Source organism: Schistosoma mansoni, assembly GCF_000237925.1.
Source record: "Schistosoma mansoni, WGS project CABG00000000 data, chromosome 1 unplaced supercontig 0010, strain Puerto Rico, whole genome shotgun sequence".
NCBI classification, from domain to species: domain Eukaryota; kingdom Metazoa; phylum Platyhelminthes; class Trematoda; order Strigeidida; family Schistosomatidae; genus Schistosoma; species Schistosoma mansoni.
The window spans coordinates 1,523,681-1,546,813 of NW_017385987.1; the positions used below are offsets into that span (position 1 = coordinate 1,523,681).

General features: G+C 30.3%; 2 non-coding genes across 2 annotated transcripts; both read left to right on the forward strand.

Annotated features, from left to right (window-relative positions):
* Positions 1-718: 718 nt before the first annotated feature.
* Smp_tRNA_00408_Gln_TTG.1.1 lies at positions 719-784 on the forward strand. Its single transcript has one exon. It is a non-coding gene (tRNA).
* Positions 785-7,325: 6,541 nt separating this feature from the next.
* Smp_tRNA_00435_Pseudo_TTG.1.1 lies at positions 7,326-7,396 on the forward strand. Its single transcript has one exon. It is a non-coding gene (tRNA).
* Positions 7,397-23,133: the final 15,737 nt, after the last annotated feature.

Sequence of the window (23,133 nt, forward strand, 5' to 3'; positions counted from 1 at the left end):
AAAATCTGGGTTCCAGACTTAACTCTAACTAACAATCTAGGTCAATGATGGAACGACTGAGTTAAAAAATATAATTATCAACTCTCATTTTCAAACCATTTACCCAATGTTATAATCATATGATTACAAGTGGAATAATAGGTTTAACAAACCTAACCGTAAACGTCTTAGTTCATAACCACGGTATAGACTTAGATAATCAAAATGTATTAGTTTAAAAAGAAAGTCTCACTTCGTTTTTCACATTTACACTAAATATCAAGCTTATGAGTGAAGTATTTTGGTGAAAAATAACATGTAGGAATACTTGATTTCGTGGTTACGTTCAGTCAAATTACAAGTTTCTTCTTGGTAAAATGACTTAACTTGCTAGAAACTATAAATTGTAATGTCTATATTCACCGTGAAATATTTTTGATCTAATAGTTATTGTAAGAGCTGTTTCATTCAATTCTTATTCGAAGCAACACCTCATTGAAAAACAAATAAATACTTAAATTCATTTAGTATTGCTTGTTTGAATCTTCCCATCGATGTGTTAGGACTGCTTAACATGCTTGTGAATTGAGACTATATCGAGGCAATACGCACAGTATGCACATATGCCAATTAGAGACTGACCAGTTGCAGTCCTAACACATCGATGGGAAGATTCAAACAAGCAATACTAAATGAATTTAAACTTCACCCCATCGCACAAGCAAGTGGCTATCAGGACTCAGTGGCCGAGTGGATAACGCGATGGCGTTTGAAGCGAGGGTACTGGGTTCGAGTCCCAGAGTGAACATCAACTCTGAGATGAAGGTACATCCAGCTGACGAGTCCCGAATAGGACGAAACGCGCGTCCTGGATTCCACTGCTAGCCACTATCCATCTCTGCTTAAATGAATACTTGCTTGAACATGTACTTGGTTGGATATAAATAAGGAATTGAAAACAAATAGAATAGCTGAATGTCTGTGAATATTTTATATTTAGATTGTTTTAAAAACAGTAACATTGTTCTCTTCACATTTGAATGAAATGAGGTATTGAACAGGCATTAGCAATGAGCTAAAATACAAAGAATAAAATATTTAAGTTTTTATAACTTCCATGATGTCACTTAAATATAAATTATGATAACAATAAAATGGTTAATTGAATTCATAAAAACCTATTCAGTTTAATTTTGTTGTATTTGAAGATTGAATGTAATTTCCGTAGATTACTATACAGAGAATAGCTTTAGCTCGATAATTTAGCCAAGTATAACATTTTTGGGATAAAAGCAAGTACAGAACTCTGTTTTGATACAATGTATGTTCCAGTCGTTTTCAGCAACGATATATAATTAAATATTTAAGGTTCTGTCTATAAGGCATGAAAATATTTTGGTATTGTGAAAGTTTCCATTCAGATATTTATTAAATAGGCGAACGAAGCGAAGAAATTCCCTTTCAATGAGCTTCTCACCATGAACCTACCTTTATATATATATATAATACTAATCAGATTGTGGAGTAACGTTAAAGGAATAATATATCGGAATCACTATAAAGTAATATTAGAAGATTTATTGAGTGATTAGAAGAAAGAAGACCATAGTAATTAGAACAATAATTTGTGCGAATCAAAATATTTATTTGAACGGTCGTTAGGCTACGCAATATTTAAAATGGGAGATAACAAAATAGTTTGATAAAAGTCGATTTTATAGTAGTTATTTAAGAGTCGAGAGATGAATATTGAGGCTATATAAAAATAGGAAGTTGAAAAAAATTAGAAGACTGTTTAAATATTTTTGGAAGGAATGGGGGTTAATAAAAGTTTATCTAAAACATACTTCAATATCGATGGCCAAGTTAGAAAGAGGAGTTGTATAAACGTCTTGTAGGCCTAGAGATTAAGCTTACAGATTTCGATCACGATCATTTCAGCGATATACAGTATAAAAACTCGTCAACCACGAGGTAAGTCTGATGGATATCTTTCAAAGTCTTATTCAGTTCAAGTTGATGTTTTTCGTCCACCAAATGAGCAAGAATAAGACTCGTAATCACTCTTACCTGTCCTTTCCTCAACCAAGCCAGATAATGTTCTAGTGTACGAAAACGAACTTGTCAAATTGTACGCCCTACATGAATGGCTCAGGACAGGTAGATGAATATATAAATACTCATGGATGCGGTGAATTCAGGTAATCTGTTTCATTGGTTGTTTTCATTGTGAAATATTTGCTTAAATTTCATGTCTTTGGTTACTAAACTAATTACTCGAAAAAAGAAAAAAAATCTTTATATGAAGGTGTAATGAACCAAATCATTATTCTTGTAATTAGTTATTTTCTGTACAAGGCTCAGTAGTTAGAATTGATTCATCTAGTTCTACACAATGACCGATGTCATTTAGATCGTTCATTAAAGTCACTTTTAAACAACACTTATTTGATGTGATAGATTAATGTAGAATTAATTTCTTTATGGAAAACTTATCAAGTTTAATGGAAATATGTATTCAACGACTAGCCAACAACATAAATAAGTACTCAGTAGACTTCAATGACATTTTGTCTAAACAGGTGAGGGTTCAAATTCCAGCCTAACAAATCTGGTAATACGATCGTTTTGTAGTGAGATACATTTTACTGTAGACACTTTCAGATGTATTTGTCTTGGAGTGGATGTTAATTATTATAGACGAAAATTTTTGGGATTATTAATGTTTGAAATATCATGAATCAAATAAGTACTTTCATCTGTGATCCGGCCTCAAATAACCCTTTGTTACAAATATGATTTAACGGATCTAAGAGCTGGATTAACATAAAAATCTGTATTTACTATTGTGTGAGGTTTCTAGGGACTGAATTAGCTACAAGTTTAGACAAAATGAAATTCGCAGAATAATTAAGAAATACATGAATACAATGAAAATACTTACTAACCTATCCACATCATAACCAATTATGTAATGCCACGTAGGAAGATAAAGTTTATTCAGTTTGCTTTCTATGAATTTTTTCATTTGTGTATATTCATTTCCATACATATGTAATGCTGCAACGACAGTGCTTATAACGTCCATTTGCATTTTTTCATCCATAGTTACTTTTTTAATTTGTATTGATTTTTCATGAATTCTGAATCTCTTCATACTTTCTTAAAAGTAATTACGATAGCTTTTACCTTAAAAATAACTTATATAATTCATAATACCTATCACATGAGTTAATCTTGGAAATCAACGAACATGTTTTTGATTGTATAGTATGTTATACAGGTTACACTTGAGTTACTCTAGTTAAAAGAAAAATAAAATATGAACACACGAAATTAAAGAAATACCTTACCAATCTTATAGGTGATTAGTTACTCATTCTCTGTTCGATATGAATTTTAAAGTGATAACTTAGAGGGTTACCATCTCACTAACATCACGTACATCACGTGTTTAAATTATACATTGGTGATAATTATAACTGTTGTATTACTGGTGTTTAAAATAATAGTTTTGTAGCAACATTTGTGTAGTACGTAATGTTTTCGGAATCAATCAGTGTGATAATTCTATAACATTGATCTTTTTAATATCATTTAACACTTTTCAGTCACCAATGAATGACTCTTAACTGAAATGAATAGCTTAACAACCATGATACTAATGTTGTTCCTTAAAAGTTATTTCCGTTCTTTTTCTTGAGAAAAAGATGATTTAAATTTTCATATATAAATATAGTTTGTCGTTTAGGTAATACAACCGATTTTCCTTAACTTGTTGATTTCAAAAGTCAATCGATCTGAACTAAAATATTCATGACAGTGAATTCACATCTTAAACGTATTTAGGAGGGTGACTGTAGGTTACGTTACAAACGTGATGTGTTTTAGATCTAAAAATGGTTTAATAAAACATTTTTTATATATGTTAATCAGACCTATTCACTTCTGATATTATTTTGTCTATGTACATATCAATTATATTCACATGACAAATATTATTACATAAGTTAAACTCCATTAAGCCTGCTGAATTTCTACAAAGACATCTTCAATTTTCACTGTAATTAATTTGATCGTTTATTTCCGATTATATCTGTGTTCCTTATTTTGCTTTAAGTTATTAACATTAGAATAAAAAAACTTCAACTTAAGTACTTGTAGACTAAGTATTTTGATCTCGCATGGTTGTGTAAACGATGAGCAAACACTGATATAAGAAAGAGGGCATCAACGAATGGTAATCTCTAGTGATATCGATACCGATTGGATATTACTTCCAAACTTAAAGGTTACACGTATTCTGCAGATCTATTTGTCAGTTTTAGTTTGAATGTTATAAACATATATACATTGTCAGAATTAAGCCATGAATTCCGTAAACTTTTATTGTTTGACATTCCAAAGTTTATATGGAAATATTGGTAAAGTTTTTATATATTTTTTATTAGTTATTTATCACAGAGCGAAAATCCCTGAAAACCCATCTATTTGTTAGTTAAACAAAATATATAGGCATTCTATTTTTAATAGTTGAGATCGCTAGACCACCACGGAAAACCTGGAAACACTGGACTACCGTTTCGTCCTATTGTGGAACTCCTCAGCAGTGCGAATCCACGATCCCGCCTTGAGAGATTCGAACTCATGACCTATTGGTCTCGCGCACGAACGCCTAAATTGCAAACCAGTGAGCCGGCATAATAGGACGAAATGTCCATCCAGTGCTTCCAGGTTTTCCATGGTGGTCTAGCTTCAATTGACTCATGATCTCAACTATTAAAATTACTATAATATCCACAGAAACCCCTTCTGATATTCTATTTTTGTCAATAATAAAGTTTAAGACAACCCACTTGACTTTAAACATAGTGGAATGCATGAATTGTCTAATACATTCATGACCAGATGGCTTTTGTTGTCTGAAACTAATTTCCCAGCAACCCCTGATTAGTTTGTGTCACATGTTTCAACTTGCTAACGAAAAATTGACTACAATCCGTTTCTTCAAAATAACCGAACTAGAAATAATACTGCTTAGATCATCAGATGACAATGATGTATAATGGCATTATATTATATGCACTAGTAATTTGGTGATAATTAACGAGTATTGTACTTTTTATTGGTCATTCTCGACCAATTTACGCTGTTTAGGTTGACATTATAATCTTTAAGTTCTGCAGACATAAATTTAATACTTTGTATAAATCCAAAACTAGTGAACAATATTTTAAAAATCCTCATAAGGAAATCAAAGACAAAGAATATTAAACACATGAAATCCTCCAGCTGCGTATTTTATTCACATGATTTATTCTATTATTATTACACTGACTATAACTTGACACTTTTCAATGAATCATTTTATCCTTTTGTATATGACATTTCGACTTCGCAAATGACACATTTCTGAAGTATTCATGTCATAATAGCTGCAAAAGTTCACTGTTTCCAACATAAAACATTGTTTAATTTATTAGCAGATCTTATTTTTGGAAAGGGTTTTGTGGAGATTTCAGTATTGTCATGGTTGAAATCATGAGTCAATTGAAGCAAGACCACCAAGGAAACGGCCGTCCAGCGCTTCCAGGTTTTCCTTGGTGGTCTAGCTTCAATTAACTCATGATTTTAACTATGAAAAGATCTTATTTTGGCGTTTGTAAAATAACACACCAACTATGGACTTATAATTGTAAAGCCTGACAACACAGTGATTGAAAACAATTTTCCGCCCAAATATTCTGTTATCAATGATCGTAACAAGTAGTAACAACCGGTCAGTTTTCTGGGCGTACGAATACCGGAATTCGGTTAGAATTAATTGTGTAATATTTTACTTGAGAAACATATAGTAAGTATTAGCTGGAATGTTGAATAAATCATATAATAGACAGAAATCGTTAGGAATACTCAAAAGCGATCAGTATAGTTTGTTATTATTTATTGAACAAGGATTTTAAATGATGCTTAGTTTGTTCATTGTAATTTTTCCGATTTTGTGTGTTTAGTGGTATGAGAATACACCAATATTAGATTGTATATTCATTTTAGGTATTCGAGTTGTTTCAAAACTCTGGTTTTAAAAAAAATCAATAATTCGAGTTACCATGATATTCGTCATTATCTACTTTTATTTAAGATTTTTGACGAAGGATGAAATCACATGCCATATGAATCTTTTTTGTCCTTATAATTTTAATTACAATACATATATCTACATGGGGTTCTACATACAACTCTAGGCCTACACTCCTGCGAAAATTGCACAGATTACAGATATAAAAAAATGATAATCATGTGTTGAGTTTTATTACTGATTAAATAAAGCTCCTTATAGAAAAAAGATATTTTGCAAAATATAATTCTGTCATACCATACAGTTATACAGGGTTGATTAGAAATAAAGTAAATTTTGAATATCATCAATTTCAATCTTGAACATAGAATCTATTCATTGAATAAAATAATTAAAGGAGTTTATTACATAGTTGGTTTCATAGGCTAATACAAACATCATATAATAAAGTAAACCTACTTTAAAGAAAGTTCATATCATTCAGTAATAGCATGTAGTCATTTTCATTTGATAAAATATGAGATTCATCATTAAGTATTTCACGAATGAAGGCAGGTAAAATAGTAACGCATAAATTATAACCAATTATTATGAAAGTAAATTAAATGGTAATTTCAGATATAAACCCTAAACAAACAAAAAAATTAAACTTTATAACTAGTATTTACTACCATAAGTAAACAAATATAAATGGCCATAGATAAATCACGTGCAGTAATAGATAAATCAGATATGATACCTGAAATGGAAGAAGATGCTGTTTATGTAGCTGCAATGGCAATGGAAAAACATAATATTGATATGCATATTGCAAGTTATATTAAACATGAATTTGATCGTAAATATAAAGCAACTTGGAATTGTATTGTTGGAAAAAATTTTGGAAGGTAGTTTGGTCATTTATGAAACTATTTAGTTTGATTTAAATTTACAGTTTTGTTTACTATTTCTTCTGCATTGAAAATGTTATATACCTTTAAAGATAAGTTATATTTTGTAGTTCGTAGTTTAGGTTCTAATGAAAATAAATTCGCTTAGTATTGTTTGTTCGAATCTTCCCATTGATGTTTAGGACTGCAATTAATCAGTCTCTTGTTGGCATATGTGTATGCTGTGCGTATTGCCTATATATAGCCTTAATTCACAAGCATTATAAGCAAAGATGAACTGACCAGTTGCAGTCCTAAACAGCAATGAGAAGATTCAAACAAACAATACTGAGTGAATTTAGAACTTCACCGTATGGCACAAGCAGGTGACTATCAGGGCTCAGTAGCTGAGTGGATAGCGCGATGGCTTTTGAAGCGGAAGATACTGGGTTCGAGCTCCAGAGTGAACATCAATTCTGAGATGCAGGTACATCCAACTGACGAGTCCCAAATAGGAGGAAACATGCGTCCTGGATTCCACTGCTAGACACTATCCGTCTTTGCTCCTAGTGAAAATAGTTTAAAAGTAGGCATTTTAAAACAAACTAACATTATGCATCATCCATGTTTTTTCGCTTTAATTATGAATTTTTATTACCTAATAACTATAAGCTACTTATATTGAATTGTTTTTTCTTATTTCTTTAGCTTTATACATCATGACAGAGGAGGATTTATAAGCTTTCGTTTAAATAGTATGAATATACTACTCTTTAAATTGGGATAAATTTAAAATGATACCTATGTATGAATCATTTATTTACCGTTTTAATATGAATTATATAATTGTATATTTCTAGTTTTTATTTTTAAAAAAATATAGTAATAATAATAAATTAATTCTTTAAAGCTGTTTATGTTTTAATATGCGTTTTGATTGAGTTGCTTAAATCCAAATCTGTTGTCAATTAACAATATAAATCAGGAAACATAAAGTACAATTTTTATTGAACTACCACTGAGATAAAATACAATAATTCAGTTTATATACTTACTTACGCCTGTTACCCCTCCTGGGGGAGCATAGGCCGCACACCAGCATTCTCCATCCATTACAAAAAAAATCGGTTTATATACTAAAATTAAAATGTAAAATAAGGTATATAGTATGATTATCTACATAAGTATATCATTAATAATAGTATGTTTAATAATTGTTTCCAATATATTTTGTAAATTATATAAAAGATGGTCAATTTTTTAATGTTGATTGGATGACCTATTCAGTATACAATGAACTAGAGAACCATTTACCTACTTATATCCCATAATTTTGATGTTCGATTATATTTCCTTGGAAAAGCTTGGATCAGACTGCCAGGCGAAAAGTTGGATTTACTTCAAATTCATTCGCTGAGGTTTTACAAATATACATTCTTCTAATTCAATATCTCACATCAACTCAGCACCCAAATACTATGAAACTATTCGTTCTAATTTAGACGAAAGTTCTTATATATTCAATTTTGTTATGAAATTAAGGAGTAGTCAGTAGTTATTTAATGTATGCTTCTTAGTATAATAATTGAGCTTTATCGATTTTTACTGAAGGTTTTGTATTAACAATTCTGTAAGTTAACGTATTAAGTAGTAATATCAGTTTTTAATAATAAATATTTTCAACATTCTAATTTTAAAAAAAATGATGATGTACATTAAGATTAGTCAAAGGTGTATTTCTGATTTTCAATTAGTATGGTTAAATGTCCTATTGAGTACTCGAAGATATTCACTATAGTATTGGCGTCTGTGTGACTGTAAAATATGTAAATATATTGCCTAATATTGTTTTAATTTGAAAATTCACTGTTTAATCATAAAATATTACTACCATTATGTAGTTGAGGTTAATTATCTTTAATTTTTTATGAAATCTATTGTTGGATAATGGAAAATAATGTCGTAGGAAATTACATCAAATCTTTAATTGGGAAAACGATGAAATTTATCAGAGTTGAAAAAAGTCTTTTGCTGGTTATTTATATATCAACATGGGGTTGTAGAGATTGTTGCGTGTTTGATCATCATTGAAAACCTGATATGGGCCTCCTTAGCAGTGAGCATCTACAATTCGAATAATTAGTTATCCCTTAAGCTGTACGTCATGAGGGATCGTCCATTTAAGATTTAAAGATAACGTGATCCGTTGATTCATATGTTTTCTAAACATATCATCGTTTAGGTTTATCAGGATTTTTAAAAACTTCGGTTTATGATTCCAATTATATGCATACGCTTTTCGGAACTGATAAAGTGAACTTTATTTGTCCATCAATTCACAGATCAAAAATTTTTATACGATATCAGTTTTCGTTATTCGACATTAAACAGCTGATGAAATGGTGATCAAGAAATAAAATAAATTGTATTTCTTATCATCATTATTATAACTGTTGAATGGTAGACGACTGATAAATATTGATTTCCAGATAGTATTTTGCCTTAATATTATTTATCATTTGATTTAAAGTAATGTATAACTCGAAAAGACTTTGTTACAAAGAGGAGGTTTCTGTAATGAATCGAGGTCTCTTAAAACGAAAACATTTTCATGATGGTTTAGGCATTTTATTATATCTCTAAAGTATTGTGAACTACAAAGCAAAGATCTTCACTGTTCTTACACAAAATGGGATTAAACTTTTGAAATATCTCTCCAGTTACTCTGACTAGTCTTTATCTGCTTCTGTGGAACTGGTATATTTTATTGAATGATGACAAAGTTATATGGAAATATTTGTACTGATGACAATAATTGTTTACTTTATACAAGGTAAATGATAGCAGAATTGCTTGTTGCTTACTTAATTGGTGATGCAATTATGTTTGTTCACTTAGTATTATTTATTTACCTGTGATTTATGTGCATTTTATTGCATCTTAGTTCACTCTGTTGATAGTCAGAAAGTTGATGCCTTTACATACTTCCTAGCACAAATGGTTTAGCTTCTAAAGAAAGTATATATGTCACCATGCATGATCAAAACTCTAATACGGATTCGTACTATTAGAATTTCATAGAAAGTAGCCTAAAACACATAAGTTGTATGGATGCCTTAGACCAGAAAAATCAATCAAAAATCAAAAGAAACCAGTGACCACTAATTACTCCATTGTCAGTTCTTTGATTGAAAGAAGCTATTCTAATTATTTACTTGACGAGACAAAGGAGAATACTTTATTTGTCACAGAAATCGTGAGCTTTAATTCTCAAAAACTTATTTAAATTTTTAATAATAATGTTTTAGAAAAAAATAAATTTTCAATGAGAGACGATGTAATAACCTGTTTAGATATTTAATTTTAGTAAAGTGTACACTCAAAATTTCTTTAGGAACATTGGTTTCTCAATAAGGTAGCTTTGATTTTTTTCCTAGGAAGATGTGAAAATAAGAGCATAGAGCGATTGACAGTACCGATTCCAAGTTATTCAAGTAATGTTTCTACTTACAGTTAAGGACAGATTTCCATTTAAGTTGGCAAAAGTTAGAGCTTGATATTAGATGGTAAGGGAAACTTTTTCGTGAAAAACCAATAACGTTTTAATCGGACGATAGTAAATATCTTTATTATATTCTCCAGTTAAGAAGCTAGGGTAAATCTCACCCAAGTGCTACGGTCATCTAAGAATTATTCCTAGGTATAAAGGTTTCGTCGTTACTGTGACAACCATGATCATTGTGTATAAAATTTATTTAAATTTCGTCAGCTACTTTTAAATTATAAGTAGTTGTGCTAAATTATGGATGTTGGTTTTTACAAAAGTAGACTTGAAAATAGTATTTTAGGTGTATCAAATACCATGAAGAAATAAGAGTTAAGTGACAGCGCTACCTCGATTATGTTAAAATTATGAGCATAGTAATTTTGGCATTACATGGGTTAACGTGACACTGTTTCAGTCATCTAATAGAACATTGAACATTTGTAAATACAATATTTGAGGGGAGTTATAAATTTTCTACGTGATAATAATGTACATGAGAAAAATAATGGCTAAAAAGGTAAACTAAATCAGTTTATGGATAAAATTTGTACTACATTATTTTTAAACGTTATTCATATGCAGTTCGGTGATATTATATTCTTGGTAAAATTAAGTTACTGATACAACTTAAAAGTAGCATATTAGTGTACAGTCCATAATACCCAACTATATTCTAATTTATTCAAAGAATTAAGGGAGATCAAGTTATAGTGATATTTATGAATCTAAATAAGTAGTGTCGATTGTCGAGGACAGCTGTAATGTTCTTAATAAAGGATGCAATTCCTACAAAATATGATACTTTGAATGTTCCCAGAATATAAATTTTGAGATGAATTTAAAGAGTAAATACTCTTTTAAATATTTATCAACATTTCTGATTTTAAAATTCATGTTAAAAAGATTACTGTGTAAGAGGCTGTTTTATTTATTTTAGAATAGTTTCCAATGTTTGATGAAGATGTGTTTACAAATAAACATCATGGTTCTTTACTGAGATGTTCTTATCTTTCACAAATTAATGTATCATCGTTAAATAGGTGTACTCAGCAGTGAAGTATATCAATGGTAATACTTCTTTGTTTGTTATATATATCACATCTGGACTAGATTTTAAATATCTGAGGAAAATTTCTGTTCATCCAATAATTTAAAAAATTATCATGTTTTTCATAAATGCAAAATAGGAACTTAAAAAAGTACTGTGACATTTTACATTTTGAATTCACATAAGAATATGGAAAGGTTATTCTATCATATCCAGTCAATTGTTTACGCCCTTTTAATACTTAGCGAGACAGTGTTTGCTAACAATGTTTGTTTTGTAATGTCAAAAAGTGTCGCTGATAAATATTCAATAAGAATTACGTAAAAGTTTCGTCCGATAATTTTATAACCGAGAACTATCTCTGTGAGAGTATATTGAGAATATTCAGAGAGGAAGTTTCCACCAGTTCGTTCTTAGGAAACTCAGATAAGTGATTAAATAGAAAAAAATAAAACGAGAATAAGATCACATTCATAATTTGCGAAAATTTCACAATAGTAGTAGTATTAGTAATATTTCCCTCCAACAAATTAAGCGAACCCAGTAGCCTCTTCGGGAAAAGAAAGAAAGCCTTACAGAGGTGCGCAAACGAATCACTAGAGAAAACAAAGTAAACGAGTACATTAACAGTTCACTCTGAAATTCGTGCATGTCATTGAGGAATTCGAAACTTGTAGTGCAGGCGAACATCTTCCAGACAACACTATTCTGTAGTGCGGACGGACGCTTTGTAGTCTACACTTTCCTATTTCTTTCGGAAACTTGTTAACGAACCAAAAGTGTTAAGAGATATGGTGAATAATCCAGTTTAAAATGTGAGAATACCGTAAGTATGCGCTACACGTATTTAAAGAATGCCCAAATAAAAGATATATACATCCAAAAGTACACATACAAACATAGATGCTCGCGGTCACAAGTATACGTTACATGTAATATAAAGAATGCATAACCTGTTACCTACGCACTCCATAGTACAAAAGCTTCCGATCGCAAATATATTTCACATTGTCTTTATCGAGTGTACACGAGAAGACTCATATCTTTTATGGTAATGCATATAGGTGTAGATGTGATCGCTTCAGGCCATAGCACAGCGGCTTCCAAACACTGAATGAATAAAAAGTACTCAAATCAATTAAGAAATAAGTCGTCATGTATGATATGCTCTCGTCACGATCATACCACAAGCAGTTTTAGTGTCGACTCTTGCACACTGGTAACGACATAGTTTATGAACTTCACTCTAGCTCGCTCCGTTCAGATCTATTGAATCTTCCAGAAGGAGTCCAGTTAGGCATCGAAAGGGAAGTTTCCTCTAGTACCTCAATCATCTTTTCAATCCAAGGTTAACTTCTCTTGTCCACTGATCAAATAAGAATAGGTTGAGCGGTTAAACTGATCTTCATCCATGGTGTAGTGGGTGACCAGCCCGGTCATCAATTCGCTGCTCACGTTAGTTCATAGGGAAATTTCTCCTACTAACTGGTGAGCACTAAGGGGAAGTCCGAGTCAACCTTTCCCTCCATCATAATAGTATGGAATTGCAATTTATTAGAAAGTTTACAAGCTAATGGAATTGTGCTACTGTGTAGAGATAATAATTCCGAAATTTATTTTACCGTAAATATCTGTATGATGGTCAAAAACAAAGATGTATTTCATATGAGGCGAATCGAAGTTTATTAATTCACTTTTTACTAATAGATGAGAATGATTTTATCTAGAATCTATTGATTTTAGTAGAGGCTAAAAGCATACTAAATACAAGCAAAAATATAACCTAATTAGGAATTATTTGACAAGATTTACATGACAATGGATAACATACTGTATTAGTTATAATAGATGCCCTGTGATCAATGAACAATCAAAAATGTTTATACATCAAACAGTTGATTTTTGTTTGATTGCATATATTTCACATTTAATAAAATTCAGTGACTGCGCACTGCTGAGGAATTCCACAGTAGGACGAAACGGCCGTCCAGTGCTTCCAGGTTTTCTATGGTGATCTAACTTCAATTGACTCATGATCTCAACTATATGAAATTACTAAAATCTCCACAAAGCCCCCTTCTGATAATGATCATATACTCACTAGTGACTGGCTCCATGTGGTATTTCCTGGAGTTCTAGTGAGAAGAAGCGACCAGTGGAGTTCAACCAGTTCTGTTGGAAGATATCAACTCACTGAAGACGTTGGTCGATGTGTTGCTCAGTTTCGTGGATTGGTTGAAGTTAGATATTAACACTGTTGAATGCCGGTTCAGTGATTCTAGAGGTTAAGCACTCGCGCGCGAGACTGGTAGGTCCTGGGTTCGAATCTCGTGAGGCGGGATCATGGATGAGCACTGTTGAGGAGTCCCACATTGGGAAAAGAATGGCCCTCCAGTGCTTCCAGGTTTTTCATGGTTGTCTAGCTTCAATTGACTCATGATCTCAACTATATGAAATAAGAATTACTTGTTGTTTATAAAAACACTCCATTTCTAGTAAATCTGTTGAAAGGAATTTGAGAAATTTCTTTTGCCTTAGTAAAAGCATCATCTAGGGAAGAAAAATTCCACACCTAACGTGTTATTTGTTTATATAAAAAAAATAATTTTCAATTTTTGCCTAAAGGAAGAAAGAATAATAACAGCTGATTATTTTAAACTAGAAATGTTTATTATAGAAAAAAATTGAATATGAATTCATAATTATCTAAAATATCAATTAAGTTATTAACGTTATAGTTTTGATATTATGGTATTAGTATTAGCTAATCTATAGTGTTAATGAATTTAATGATCAATAGATGAATGGATAAGTTTCATTAAACTGCCTTGTTTTATTGAATTGGGAAAAATTTACACCTTTTACTGGATATAATAAAAAGAAAATAATGTCCAACTTTCGTTAACAATTAATCAAAAGAAAACAAAAAAAACACTTTTTCTTGAAAGGTAGGTAGTTATCTTCTAGTTCAATAAATAGATATTAATGTTAAATATTCATATTAAAACATTAAAAATACGAGTTGGACTAAGAAATGTTTCGGTATGGTTAGGTTTTTTATTAAGGTTCCACACTAATACACACATTTTATAGGTAATAATATATTCTATTACCGAATAAATAATGATTGGTCTATTGAATAGTATTTTCTTTTAAAACAGTAATCAGCTAGAAGTTAAACAGATGTAAAATTAGATCTAAAGATAGGGCAATGTCATTGGTTCATTATAATAACTTGCTATGTAGGAATAAAAGTTAAGCACGAGATTAGGCAATTGAATATGAATATTTAACGCTATTTGTAAAATTAAAAAAAATATTTAATTAATTAAACAGGTACAAAGTAAACTAGGTATATTGATCTAACTTATCATTATACGTTGCATTCGCTGTTACTAAATATAACTCGCTAAGTATTGTTTGTTTGAATCTTCCCATTGATATTTAGGACTGCAACTGGTCAGTCTCTAATTGGCATATCTGCATACTGTGCGTATTGCCCATATATAGCCTTAATTCACAAGCATTGTAAGCAAAGATTCCACTGCTAGCCACTATCTATCTTTGCTTATAATGCTTGTGAATTAAGGCAATATATCGAGGCAATATAGAGGCACGTATTCCAATAAGAGACTGATCAATCGCAGTCCTAAAAATCAATGGGAAGATTCAAGCAAACAATACCAAGTGAAATATAATAATAAAGCCTAATCTTGAAACGAAGATAATTTTATTGTAAAGATCATTCGTATAAGTATATGTCAGTTTTTAACTGAATTATGTATAAAGCTGTGAATTGTTTTCTAAACAATTTTTAGACGGTTTTCAAGCTAGGTTTGTCTATATATATTTATTAAGTTCACTTCATGATATCGAATAACAATTGATAGACAGTAATTAAAATCTCTTGAAAATTTATACTTCAAAAGAGTTTAAATTATGAATGAATTCACTGAAATGTAAATTTAATCCTCTTATTGATCTATGTATAGTTACTGTATATCGTTAGATTAAGTAAAACTTATTGATCGATATAACTAGGTTACAGTCAATGTTAGCAACTGAGTAATCAAAACAAAACACTTTCCAAATTTCTTTTTCACTGTTAGTATTTTCAGACCAATATATTTATCATAAATAAAAAAATTTTTTTGGCAATCAATTTATATTGATAGTAAAAAGAAGAAAACGAAAATTTTATTTCTCAGCTCATATAAGTGTCAAACAAACAGTTTTCCGATTTCATGATCACCTTGCAGTATATTATTATGATGAAATATTCGTTTAATATTGATCAAAACAACTGCATATAATGAATACGATTTATAATCTCATAAATAAACCTATAGAACATAATATGTTTTTATTAAAAATACTTTTGTTTTACCATGAGAATATGTGAATACCAGGTATTCAATATAATTTGAACATGATCTTGTGCGTGAAATGGTTGTTGAACAATTTTAGCATAAGCACGTTATCAGTGAAAACTGAGAAACAAATGACGGTATTTCATCCTGACATAGAGATCTTTAGTACTTCTCATACAATCTTACAGGTAATCTAACGGATAGACATAGAGTTTCATGAAGGATGCACTGACGAATGGCATCTGGAAATAGAACCCACTTTCACAATACCTGTGAATTTAAATCCAGACTTAGGAAAGAATATGACATTAAGTAAAACCATAGAAACTAAACACTGTATTATTAGAGGTCGGGAAAATAATGAGATAAATTCTGTTGATATTAAAAATGTAATGTTTTCAGACATTAGGAAGTTTGAATTTATGGTAATTTGATGATCTTACCATTAAACGTATACTATCAAACTAAGTAATTTATGAACACACTGATGAACAAACAGTGCATTGCAAATATGACTACTGGAAAGTATGTAAACGTCTTTAATAAACTAATTCCATACGTTCATTAAGTAATCGCATTGTCCGCAAATACCGTTTATAAATAAAGATTTCATTTATAGAGTCAATATTATATATTAAACTACTTTATTTATGTACAGTAAGAAAAATCTAGTTTCTCTTTTACGAATTAATTATAAATAGAGATGGTCTTTAATTGGTATATAATTCCCATTTGAACATTAAAATTAAAACACAGATTTCAGCGAAGGGATCTCTTTTCAACGAATTTATTATCAAGCTGTACAATCGTATATATATATATGAAAATGTTTTGTTAAAGTACTAATTCCGTGAGGAAATGTGAACACTAATAACCAAGATTATAATACTGGATTACGTAATAAAGATTGTTCATAAACAGAAACAAAGAAGTTGATGTTTCATTGATCGTATTTTTACTTGTTAGTGAAAATGACGTACGAATATTTAGAAGCGGTAGAATGACAGTGTACACATGGTCTAGGTTCTTAGTAAGAACACATACGTAAGCATAGTTGATATTTTATTCTTCAATGTGTATAATGTAGTTTTTAAACAGTGACTGACATTTAGAGAATGTAAAGCATTTAAATACATTAGTCGTTTTATGTCAGAAAAATTGCAAGTAAGCTCGTCATATCTAAAATCTACATGAAGAATATTCATTAAGTGGAGTTTAATATCAGAACACGAAAATAGATTATCGTTTATTCCATCTCCAATGCTGTATAATGTAAATAAACTGGTAGCCAAGAAATCGTTTAAGATCAATTAGATCGTCTACGATTCTTCATCCTTTTAACCTATCTGAATCGAAAACTCGAGCATGAATTCTTAAACGAGTGAACGTAATTAAATTATGAATGTAAAACCGTATTCTTCACATTCAATGTGAAGAATGGTGGGATCTTAAAATAAAAGTAACATACTGATGAATTCATAAACAAATATGTTAACTCTGCTTTTTTCGACAAAAAATATGAGTGTTCTGATAATCTTATTCATGACTAGCAGCTTCAACATTTTAATTTCACAATCCGTTATAATTAACTTAACAAATTCTGTTATTTATGATCACTGCATTGTACCAATTTAATACCGTATTGATCCAAAGTCAATATTCTGTTTTATTTTAGTTTCAAATTAACTGAAACTTGATGATTTCTGAACAGTTTTGTTTACCTTAACAAGAGGCTGTGAATACAAAGTTAACTTCCTTTCAATACTGAGATTTTAATAATATTATTTATTAATTCCAATTACATATATTAACATACTATTATTTTTATTATCAATCAACCACTTCTGGATGCTTGTTGATCAGTTATCTTATTACTTTAAAGCGTTTCACTGTATCAGATTAGGTGTTGGAATAATAAGTATTATCGCTCATGCGATTTAAAAATATTAATGTTTTGAGTAAATATACAGTGGTTATATATCATAGGATAGTGTCAGTAAATTCCAGGTAATTTTCGCAAAAACGTACCATGACTTAAAATTAACTTTAGAGATTTTTATCTATTGATGTTTAAGCCACTGTAAATTAAAATTATTCTCATCCACTACAACTCTAAAGACGTTACATAAAAGAATTTACATTTCGCCTTTTGATCATTTTGAGATCAACTATATCATAAACATGAAAATGAATAACGACTAACTGTATAACCCAGTTTTTCAATTCTAGAAAATTTTAGTACATTCAAAAGTGTGCAAAATGGAAGAGATAGTTTCTTGAAAGAAAGAAAAATATAATCATGTATGAGAATTGTCGCAAAATATGTTCGTTTCCAAACATTTTGCTCAGCTTTTTAAGTAAAGATGGATGGTGGCTAGTAGTGAAATACAGGACACGCGTTCTGTGTTATTTGGGACTCGTGAGCTGGAGGTACCTGCACCGGAAAGTTGATGTTTACACGATAATATCAGGTTGTTTCGATAGTTCAACTCTCATTAAATATTTTGCTGCAGGTAGTCGAAAAATAAAGGTGAGTTAATCTAGAAATATGGAAGTTAGCTTCACCTATTTTAAGGTACAATGAAATCTTATTTATAAGTATATAGATATCAATCTGTCTGCATTTAATTTCAAAACTGTCAGCTTCTAGGTGAGAATAGTCTTTAGTACAATGGATGCTTAAAAATTATTAAGAAAAACGGTTTACTAATAATTGTATCACTTTCATGATCTTTTGCAGTAGAAAGCTTAAACGTAATTAATATTATTAACAACGGCTTTATTCAATATTATATTTGAGGTACGATATATAATTTTCAGCACAAAGTGTTTCAACAAAATTCCTTCTCTTATAGCTTGATCGATCCTGAAGATAAATATTGAAATCTTGTAGTAATACTGAGCTATCGTCTTGTAAATCATTTAACCAGTATTCTTGAATTATGATTACACTACAATTGCGACGCATATTAAGACCTAATAGGAAAATGAAGACAGTTCACCTTGCCAATTAGTGATCATAAGTTAAATACTGTTAGTTCAGGAATCGAAAACTGAATTATGTCCTTTGTTTTCAGTGCATATTTCCAGCCGCCATGATGTCTCTGTTTGTAATTACTTGTAATTTGTACGGTGAAAGGTCGTAAGCTTTTCACAAACGTGCCTGAATAGGTTATGAGGTTAACAGACATAATGATATGTTAAAACAAACAAAAACTGATAACTTGTTGAAATATTTAGATGGCAGGAAAAGTTAGACAAGATATTCAAGCATGACATTTCAAGGGAAAATTGTGATGGAACGGGATCTAGTTAAGGCGGAAAACAAAGGTCATGTGTTCATCTTCTAGTCGCAGGGTCACGGATGCGCCTTGCTGAGGAATTCCATACTAAGACGAAACGGCCATCCAATGCTCCCAGGTCTTCAATGGTGATCTAGCTAAAGTCAGTTTGTGGTTTAAACTTCGAAAATTATACTGTTTACACAAATCTTTCCTCCTGAATATTGAAATGAGGACTTTTGTCCAGGGCTTGAAGAAAAATATCCTGAAACGCTGAGCATTTAAAAACTAAAAAACTTGTTTTTAGAATTTCCTTTATTTATTATTTTGAGTATTAGTTCCGATAGGACTTATGAATTTAAAATAGACATGATGATCTAATAGAAAGATAATAATACTTGAATATATAATGTAAATCATAACTAAAAGGGATTGTGTGTATGCAAATAAAAGGGCGTGTAAAATCGATAGCCTAACAGTGGATGTTAATGTGAATGGAATACGATAATCCAAATGATAATAAACAATTTTTTTCCAAGGCGTAGAAAAAAATGTATTTTTGACGTTTCGTGACTCAATGTAAGCCACTTCTTCAAAGTAAATAAACAACCCAATTCAATTAACACAAATTTAAAAAGTACAAAGGAAACATTGCCACTGATTCCTTTGTACTATTTGAGCTTGTGTTAATTTAATTTCGATTATTTATTTATCCTGAAGAAGTGGCTAACATTGAGTCACGAAACGTCAAAAATATAATTATTTTACGCATTGGGATATAACAAAAAATATATTTACCATTCACTTTCTACCCAATACTCAATTTATTTGAAATTATCAATTCCAATCTTGATATTGATACCTATGATTAAAATGTTTTGTTACAATAATTAAAAGCGTAACAATAATTGAATCAAATGAAGTGATATTTAAAAACAGTTGTGAATATAATTATGGGAATATAAAAAAGACAATAAAGAATAGAGGGACACTTTAGAATGTGAAATCGATAGAAATAACATAATAATAATAATAACAAATTAAGGTCATGGTAAAGATAAGACGTAATTCCTTTTTACATACAGTTTAGGCTTTTGTTTGATGGTTATTTGTATTAAGACGTTTTTATTATTAATGTTTTGGCACTGCTACTCTGGATAATAAAAAATTTATAAACTTTCCAAATGTAGAGATATACAAATAGTTTAATAGTGCAGTATTTGCATATAAGTTGTAATCACAAAGCTTCAAAACGATCAACACTGAAGACATATTACTCCAAGAACATAGATTCACTCAATAGAAAGATACGATCAAACTCATTAATAAACATAATCCATAGAAAGTTGTAGGATTACATAAATTTTAATAGATTAATTGGTAATTAATTTGCTTAATCTCAAGTGAAATCTTATAGTGAAACACTGGGCTAATTGATAGATTTACTTCAAAGAGCAATCAAATTTATTTACTTTCCTGATTAAAATTTTTATTCCGCTGTTTTTTATGCTGCCTGATTCCCAAAAGACGAAAGATTTCTGTTTTCGTAAATTATATATCTATATATTCTGCTTTCAAAATAAATGTTGGATTTAGTGATAATTAATTATTGCTACAATATTTTGTGGCGATAGTTGAATAACTGATCTTTGTTGGACGAATAATGAAAATCAAGATTTAGTGATCTGTTGGTTTGTCCTAGTATTGGCTCTCTCAACAGTGAAAACCTATGACCTCGCGGATGGTTAGAACATATGCTGAGTGCCTCTTGAATCTCAGTGGTTGTCTAACTAGAATCATTCTGTGATGTGAACTAAAACCTAATGCTCGATTTGAAAATCTTATAAATCAGTCCATTTTATACCTCAATAAATCTACTACTGACTGATAACTAGTCTTCTAGTTATCAAGGGTGATCACGATGTTATTTAATATTGTACTAACTTGATTAAGTGACCCGGTATAACATTCAAACAAATTGATAAAGTAACGTGTGGTTGAAAAAGTTGAAGTTCCAAAGTGGTCAGAGTTCCTTAATCAAAAGTGGTGACAAAAACACTTACTGTTAACTTAGTCTTATAGATGAAATCAAATTATCCTTACTAACTTATCCAGTGAGACTGTATAATACGAATATTACCAGTTGCTATCACATAGGAACATGGAACTTGGCGAGAACTGTATATTCAATTTAAAAATACATTGAAGCTTATACATTTTGTAATCTAAACAAACCTTAGAGAAATAAGTTTCAAGTATTGGTTCAGTGGTCACAAATAAAAATTTTGTAAACCTTTTACAAGAAATTATTCAAAAAGAGAAGCAAGAAACGTTATCTTAATGCAGATTCTACATTTCATGACTACCTCATGATTAGATCAGTTTTTTTTTCTTTGTATATCTGCTTATTTTTGAATAAATTATACATGATTATTGACGAATCTTGATCACCACTGGGAAATGCTTCATCATCATATTAATATTTGAGATGAGTAGTGCGTTTTTAAAATAAAATGTAACGAGTAATGATAGAACATACTAAGATCATGGTCGAGTAAACAATTTTAAGTTCGAAGAATGACTTTCAATTTATAAGAAAAGGAATGGATTATATCTGTGAGTCTCTAAATTAAATGCGCATGGATATGTATTCAGATTCTTATAGTTTCATCTAATTAAAGAAATGTCCACAAAAATTGTTTATCATACTAAGTGTGTCAGTAAACGAATCGAAAGTGATAACTCGAGAAGTGATTAATATTTGTTAAGTGGTTTCCTCCTAACATACTGATTTGAATTCTTTGTAATGTAAAGACACCACACTGAGCTACAATCTCAGGAGCGTCCAGCTGAAAAGTCCCAAGAACAACGGAACACATGTTCTTCATTTCACAGCTAGCTACATTCTATCTACTCAATACAAACCGTAGGGGTTTCATATAAATTCATTTATTTCATGAATTTTCTTCAGCTGTTTTTAACTTTGAAATAATTAAATTGATTATTAGAAATAAAACAAAATGACATGATTTATTTTGAAAGTCTCGATAAGTTTAGAGTTAATAAGTATTTGTATCGGCAAAAAGATCATCCATGTGAAAACATCGAGCGAGTTAGTCATGTGGATAGTTATTTACAGTAAAACTATGTGAATATTCTAGAAAAAAGAAGTTGGAACGGAATGAAAATAGGATTTTAGAGAAAAAAAGAAAAAAAGGTACAATGAAAAACATTGGAACAACCATATTAAGCAAACAAAACTCATTGGTATGAAGAAAAAATGACAACAAGCAATAACTTCATCAAAAATCAGCAAATCTGAAGTAATTTGCTCATACATTGTCTCAAAAGATCCGGATACATTAATGTCATACTCATTCTTAAGAAAATTATGGGTGATTGAAAACATGTTGTTCACTTTATTCTGAATTTTTGGTGATTGTGTGTAGGAAATCCAAACAGCAAGTTTTCTATTAGAATGAAATAAATGGTATTAAATCATAACAGAATTTCCCTGGCTTATTGTCTTAGACAAGTTATAAAACTATATAAAAAAGTAATACATGAATTCTTCTGTAACTCTATATGAGTATTTTGTGAGTTCATTTTGTTTTCAACGGAACATATACCTGAATGGCTGCAGAAACAAATGAATTCAAATGGTCAAATAAGATCACCTGATAGACAGACATCTTCCTCCATTGCGAAACATTTGGTTGAAACTGGTCATAAGGTTGACATCAAGTCAACATTTGTAGATATTTAGATTGTTTATTGTATGAGCTAAGAAATTGTCATTTGAAATTATCCTATTGATAGAATATACAAAGCAGTCAAAAGTTTTTTAAAAATAAATTCATAAACATCGTTTCTCACAATTTCACTTGACAACTCTGCTAGAATTTCAAAAATGTCACAATTGTCTCAATACAATGTTTATTTTAATAAATGGTAATTTAT